The sequence below is a fragment of the Triticum dicoccoides genome, chromosome 7A (assembly GCF_002162155.2).
Source record: "Triticum dicoccoides isolate Atlit2015 ecotype Zavitan chromosome 7A, WEW_v2.0, whole genome shotgun sequence".
Classification (NCBI taxonomy): domain Eukaryota; kingdom Viridiplantae; phylum Streptophyta; class Magnoliopsida; order Poales; family Poaceae; genus Triticum; species Triticum dicoccoides.
The window spans coordinates 492,465,927-492,473,316 of record NC_041392.1 but is presented as its reverse complement, the minus strand read 5'-3'; the positions used below and the strand labels follow the sequence as shown (position 1 = coordinate 492,473,316).

Here is a 7,390-nt window from a genome sequence, read left to right as displayed (position 1 = left end):
TGACATCTTTTGTCCTACCCTCCCGTGGCAGCGGGGTCCTATTGGAAACTAAGGGATATTAAGGCCTCCTTTTAATAGAGAACCGGAACAAAGCATTAGCACAAAGTGAATACATGAACTCCTCAAACTATGGTCATCACCGGGAGTGGTCCCGATTATTGTCACTTCGGGGTTGCCGGATCATAACACATAGTAGGTGACTATAGACTTGCAAGATAGGATCAAGAACTCACATATATTCATGAAAACATAATAGGTTCAGATATGAAATCATGGCACTCGGGCCCTAGTGACACGCATTAAGCATAGCAAAGTCATAGCAACATCAATCTCAGAACATAATGGATACTAGGGATCAAACCCTAACAAAACTAACTCGATTACATGATAAATCTCATCGAACCCATCACCGTCCAGCAAGCCTACGATGCAATTACTCACGCACGGCGGTGAGCATCATGAAATTGGTGATGGAGGATGGTTGATGATGATGACGATGATGAATCCCCCTCTCCGGAGCCCCAAACGGACTACAGATCAGCCCTCCTGAAAGGTTTTAGGGCTTGGCGGCGGCTCCATATCGTAAAACGCGATGATTTCTTCTCTCTGATTTTTTTCTCATCGGAACTCAATATATGGAGGTAGAGTTGGAGTCAGAGACGCAACAGGGGGCCCACGAGGTAGGGGGCGCGCCCTAGGGGGGCGCCCCCCACCCTCGTGAGTAGGGTGTGGGCTCCCTGGTCTTCATCTTTGGCGAGGATTTTTTATTATTTTTTCTAAGATGTTCTGTGGAGTTTCAGGTCATTCCGAGAATATTTGTTTTCTGCACATAAAACAACACCATGGCAATTCTGCTGAAAACAGCGTCAGTCCGGATTAGTTCCATTCAAATCATACAAGTTAGAGTCCAAAACAAGGGCAAAAATGTTTGGAAAAGTAGATACAACGAAGACGTATCACTCCGCCCCGCGCGCCCATCGGAGCTCCTCTCCGGCGCCGCTCGCCGCACGCCACCCCCCCACCGGCTGCTGACGCTGCTACCTCCCTGGCCGCCCCTGCCCTGCTTCCTCCTCACATGTGCGGCTCGCGCTCCGCCCGTGGCCTCGCCAAGGCCACGGCCACCCGCGCCTGGCGCCTCCACTGGCCTGCAGGCACCCAAACGAGCTACGGGTTGCGCCCGCACCCCCCTGCACACGGCGCCCGTTAGCCAAAACCGATAAGGCCCTGGCCCAATGACAGTCGGGGCCCAGCCCCAGATCGTTTTTATTAAAAAAAGAGAGTTTTTAAAAATAATAAATAAATAAATATTAATTAATCAATTAATTAATTAAAGAAATAATTAACTTAATAATTATGTATTAGATTGACCTAATCATTTAGTTAAGTAATTAACCATGTTTAATTAACCTGAGACTATGACGAACGGGCCCTACGTGCCAGGGTTGACCTAGTCAACCTGTAGACCTGCTGACATCATGTTGATGTCATGCTAACCCAATAATTACCTTTTCTAATTAATTAAAATCTGTTAATTCCAAAATTGAATCTCTACTTATCTCTACTACTATTAAACAAGCAAACATATTCATCGCTAAGTGCACCCACACTAATCTACACAGAACAGTACGGACCAATTGCAGCCTCAGATCAGGATCATTTAATTTAATCTAACGATTAAGATTACACTAAGCCTCACCCCAAACTGCGTTTAGCGATTTTCCTGGGCGGACGAAAACTCTGCCGCCCGCATTGGTTCAGCCATACGAGGAAAAAAAGGCAAGATATGATACAGGAGAAACAACACGATCGGGGAGGCGGCGCATCTTCGGGGAGGATAAGAGGACAGGGGAGAAGTAAGGCCTGGTGGCTGCTAAGCAGGTGCTCGCCGGCGAGCGGGCTCCGGCGGCCGCCTAGCGCGCGGAGTTGGATCGGGGCGTATCCCCGCGGCCGTGGTTGTACTCGCTACGCCGCCTGCCCAAAAGAACCGGTGCTCCCCGCCGCCTGCCTCTCTTACCCACGTGAAGCTACCACTCCCTTCCTCCTCCGCCAGCCCCAAGAGTGCCCACCCCGTTGCCCGATCGGCTGCACCAGCGCCCTGCCGGTGGCGCTCGTCGGCCCTCCCCGCCGGCCCCGCGCCGTACCCGTCGTCTCCTCAATCTGTTGTCAGGGGACATGCCAGCGCCCTCCCAGTGGCCCTCGCCGACCCTCCCCGCCGTCCCCGTGTCGTATCCGCCATCTCCCCAATCCGCAGCTAGAGGACACGCCAAGAAGCTTCAGTCATGAGGCCGTCGCGCCGGAGGTCTTCCATCTCAGATTTGTTTTCTTTACGGTATTTCCTCAGTGATGTGATGCTTCAACTTCTCTTCCGGTGCTTCTCAAATTGATGTAACCAAGAGTATGTCGTGGATCACCATTTTAGATTCTGAAATTTATTGTCATCTACCCGTCGTTCTGAACATCATTTGTCATTTTTCAGCGATGCACAACTTTACTGTCAGGTTTATAGTCATCAAGCAGTCCTAAATTTTAAGGTTATATCAACATTTATATTCTTGATTACAGGGTGTTGTCAAGAATTTCATCATGGCCACTGCTTTCCCACCGAGGTATTTGCCGCATGCAGCCATGCACAAGTGTCGTCACTTGCATCTCCTCTGTGCGTTCCCGTCATTCCATGCCGCACGAGGCTGCAGTCACCACACCCTTGAGTAGGTAATTCATCAATTGATAGTTTTTGTCCCTGCCGTGACTTGCATCTTTCTACCTTGCTTCAAATTTAATTTGATTGAATGTCAAATAAAGATCAACTTTATCTCTGATTGATTCATGGAAGTGCAAGCTGAATTATATTCAGGATATTCTGATTATTACTTCCAAGTTATATTCTAACACAATGTCTTTGGTTTAACAACTTGCAAGTGTTTCTTGTACTGATGTTAACCTCATAAAAAAGACTCCCAGGTGGACATCTGCTATAAATAATCAGGTACTGCTTTCCATTATCAAATTCAAATGCTCAGTGAAACTATCCAATGGATGGACTGGTTGTTTAACACTGAATCATCAACACTTTATTCTCATCTTATCTCCTCTTCCATTCACTGAAACATCTGCAGTGCACGCTTGTTACTTCTTTGACTGCTTGAACATAAATATTGAGAAAACTCAATTTTCTATGGGCATGAATAATCTTTCGATTCATACATAAAATCAAAATGTGGTTCCAGTTCCAGGAGGTATGGCATGATTTCTCTGCTGGCGTGTGTGTGTGTTGCTTGTTTGTCTGTTGCCGGCTGGATTGCACAGCGGCGATGCCGGGAGCCGGGGGTCATTGGAAAAGTGAGATGCCGACGTCACTCAAAACGATCCTTGGCGTGATGTGATGCTTCAACTTCTCTTCCGGTGCTTCTCAAATTGATGTAACCAAGAGTATGTCGTGGATCACCATTTTAGATTCTGAAATTTATTGTCATCTACCCGTCGTTCTGAACATCATTTGTCATTTTTCAGCGATGCACAACTTTACTGTCAGGTTTATAGTCATCAAGCAGTCCTAAATTTTAAGGTTATATCAACATTTATATTCTTGATTACAGGGTGTTGTCAAGAATTTCATCATGGCCACTGCTTTCCCACCGAGGTATTTGCCGCATGCAGCCATGCACAAGTGTCGTCACTTGCATCTCCTCTGTGCGTTCCCGTCATTCCATGCCGCACGAGGCTGCAGTCACCACACCCTTGAGTAGGTAATTCATCAATTGATAGTTTTTGTCCCTGCCGTGACTTGCATCTTTCTACCTTGCTTCAAATTTAATTTGATTGAATGTCAAATAAAGATCAACTTTATCTCTGATTGATTCATGGAAGTGCAAGCTGAATTATATTCAGGATATTCTGATTATTACTTCCAAGTTATATTCTAACACAATGTCTTTGGTTTAACAACTTGCAAGTGTTTCTTGTACTGATGTTAACCTCATAAAAAAGACTCCCAGGTGGACATCTGCTATAAATAATCAGGTACTGCTTTCCATTATCAAATTCAAATGCTCAGTGAAACTATCCAATGGATGGACTGGTTGTTTAACACTGAATCATCAACACTTTATTCTCATCTTATCTCCTCTTCCATTCACTGAAACATCTGCAGTGCACGCTTGTTACTTCTTTGACTGCTTGAACATAAATATTGAGAAAACTCAATTTTCTATGGGCATGAATAATCTTTCGATTCATACATAAAATCAAAATGTGGTTCCAGTTCCAGGAGGTATGGCATGATTTCTCTGCTGGCGTGTGTGTGTGTTGCTTGTTTGTCTGTTGCCGGCTGGATTGCACAGCGGCGATGCCGGGAGCCGGGGGTCATTGGAAAAGTGAGATGCCGACGTCACTCAAAACGATCCTTGCATGGTATTGACAGAATCATCCACAAATTATTTGATGGCATTGACCCTTGCTTGGCACGTGCTTGGCATTGACTGAATCCTACATTGGCGAGCTTGTATCCCGACCAACCTCTTTGTCTTCATTTTTTAGAAGCTAACTCACTTGGTTTGTGCGCTCCAATTTGCATATAGAGAGGTTCAGATGTCTGGCCAGCTAGGCACTGCCTATTTCTCTAAACCTGAAAATTCAAAAATCACTTTAGTTTTCACTAACACAGCTAGGGCCAACACCTGCTATCAAAAGAGCCTCAACAGTGGACGGGGTGGCGGAGTAGTCACGTACCAACAATACAGTAACTGCTAGCTATACTTCTGGAGCAAATTCTTTGTCGTAGTCATCAGGCCGCAGATGGCGTTGCCGGGATACACGCCCACCAAGGTCTCCGGCCATATAGGCCCATGAGGGATCCAGGGTGTTGCTCTATGCAGCATCATGACCACAATGGTGACTTTGTTTTGAAAATACTATTTGAATGGCATCACAACATTGAGTACACATTTTTTTTTCAACAGTTGCTTTATTTTTATACAATGTGAATCTCCCTGGGTTAGAGCTTGAGACGTGCGTTACACACGGTTAATTTTTCACGATTTATTGTTGTTGCTATTTCCCACGAGGTACTTGATAAAAAGTGTTCGGCGTGTGGTGCTCTTCAATGACTTGTTCTCTTTTGAAGAGCAAGCAATAGAGCATGAGAGTGCCGTGATCCTCCAAATTCCTGCTCGCTTCTATACCCGTATATCTGTTATTTTTGACTGATTTTATTCCCTTGAATGCTACATAAGAGGTGTCTTTGCAGAGCTTAAGAACAATTTATTTGGTTGGAGCTAACTAATACTGTATTGCAAAGGGCCAGACAGCCAACCAACTACAAATGGACTGCCCGAATTTATCCATGTGTTGGAATAGATGATATTTGATGATTTGAACCTTGCAACGGTAGGGTTTCCACATGTATCTACCTCAATTTATTTGATGATACTTGTTGAAAGATATTTCTAATACTTTAGTGCATGTGATATATTATTTTAGATAGTAGTACTACTTTAATGTGGTGTGTTACATTTTAGCTGGCAAATGGGTTAAATTCATCTACGCATCAGGTCATCAGCACTCAGTATCTCTGTGTTCTTGACATACAAAAACTATTCGTGTGTGAACTCTTGAAGTAAAATACCATATTGTCTGCTTGATTGTTATTGTAGTTAACAAAATGTTTAAAAATTTAGCAAAAACATACAACATCCAGTAATATAGTACTTATTAGCATCTATCGTGATTATCAACATTTATATTTGTAAGACATGTGTTGCACATGCATGTTTATACTGTTTTAAGTTTTCAACTGCAGGGGTGTGAGACTTTAGCATGCTCTGTACATAAGCAGGGAGTTCAGGGGCAGAACTGAAGGTAGACTCGGGTGCAGTTATCCACTCCTACTTGCTTTCACTAGAACAACATATTACACTGTGAAAGCAAGATCATGCACTGGCATCGGTTTTATTACTCCACAGATGTGGGTCATCGGCCATGACAAAATATGGGATAACAAATATTATGGATACAAGATGGCAACATAAACTTCGCAATTTTATGATTTGTGATCTCGTAGATTTTTGCCATGCGGAGGACAAATGATTCTGGCTATATGCACTGGAGTTTAATCCATGTATGTGAACTAATTAGATATCGATCTATGTAAATTTGGAGAATCATATGTGTTTGAGATGATTTGAGAGTGCCCTTACCGGCCGTGTAGGTCCATGGTAATTCGATTGTTCTGATTTGTGTTCCATTTTTACTTAACGGAGATGTATTTTCACTATTAAGTGTAATAATTAATAACTATTGGATGTGTTCCGCAACGCGATACGCGATGAGTGGGATTTTCCTTGGCATGAGCGGAGATGAGTGGGATTTTCCTTGGCATGAGCGGAGATGCCTTCGAATTACTAAGTTTTATTTGGTTGTCTGTTTCATGTGTTAGTTCTGTATTGTACCAATGTTCATTCAAATGAAAATGCAAGGTACTACAATGATGAATGTATGATATTTCCATAAAATTAATAAAATATAGGACATTGAAATGTAGGGGTTGAGGTTTAGAGGTCTGCTGGAGTTAAACAAATTGTAAGTGAGGATCTTTATAGGTGAGTCCCTATGCGTTGATTGATGGGAAATGTTTTAGGGGACCTATGAGAGTTTCTCTGACTCCGGTTCATGACTCCTTGGAAATCCTCCCAACCATTCCTGTTTACACTAAAACACATATTTTGTTACCCTTTTAATTATTATTTTTAAAAATTTCTTTAGTGAATTCAACTTCATCATATAACCGAGTTTTGCTTTGAGCACGCATGACGGCCACACGACAAGAGCTGGGAAGGAGGCAGAGTTCATAAAGTACATGTTCGACCGTGACAACCCCAAGCATGTGTCCGCGTACTTGATGATGAGGTGACCAGGTGAATACGACTCATGAGAGTGCGAGCTTTGAAAGAGGATAAGTAGAACACATATTAGTCGCGAGGGAACGCAAGAATTTTGTTTCTCCTGTTGCAACGCACGAACACATTTACTTGATTAAACATAAATAAAATTAATAAAACTTTTTTTATATTTGAGAGTCGTGCGTTGCACGTGCATGCTTACTAGTACTATTAAACAAGAAAACTTTGACCTGGGCGGACGATTACTCTGCCAAATACGTCTTCTGTGCAAAACGTAATCCGTCTTCTCACATCAATCAAACTCCACAACCCGCTCCTCCTTGGCCTTCCTTCCAAGTTCATCGCACCCTCCTAGAATTAGATCGCTGCCGCCAGCCTACGGTCGCCGGTTGGAGGCCAAAACTCTCTTCTCCGGCTACCCCTGAAGGCAACCCACCAGGTTGCGTCCATCGGGATGACGACGGCCAGGACGAAGTCCGGCGTGCAGCGCAGGA

General features: G+C 43.9%; 1 long non-coding RNA gene across 6 annotated transcripts; it reads left to right on the top strand.

The window, feature by feature from the left end:
- Positions 1-1,780: 1,780 nt before the first annotated feature.
- LOC119328899 lies at positions 1,781-6,318 on the top strand. Of its 6 annotated transcripts, none has more exons than XR_005159211.1 (3): positions 1,782-2,712; positions 2,920-5,385; positions 5,798-6,318. It is a non-coding gene; the product is annotated as an uncharacterized LOC119328899 (long non-coding RNA). The 6 variants fall into 6 exon arrangements; XR_005159210.1 differs by having other exon boundaries at positions 1,783-2,329; positions 2,563-5,385; XR_005159209.1 differs by having other exon boundaries at positions 1,783-2,395; positions 2,563-5,385.
- Positions 6,319-7,390: the final 1,072 nt, after the last annotated feature.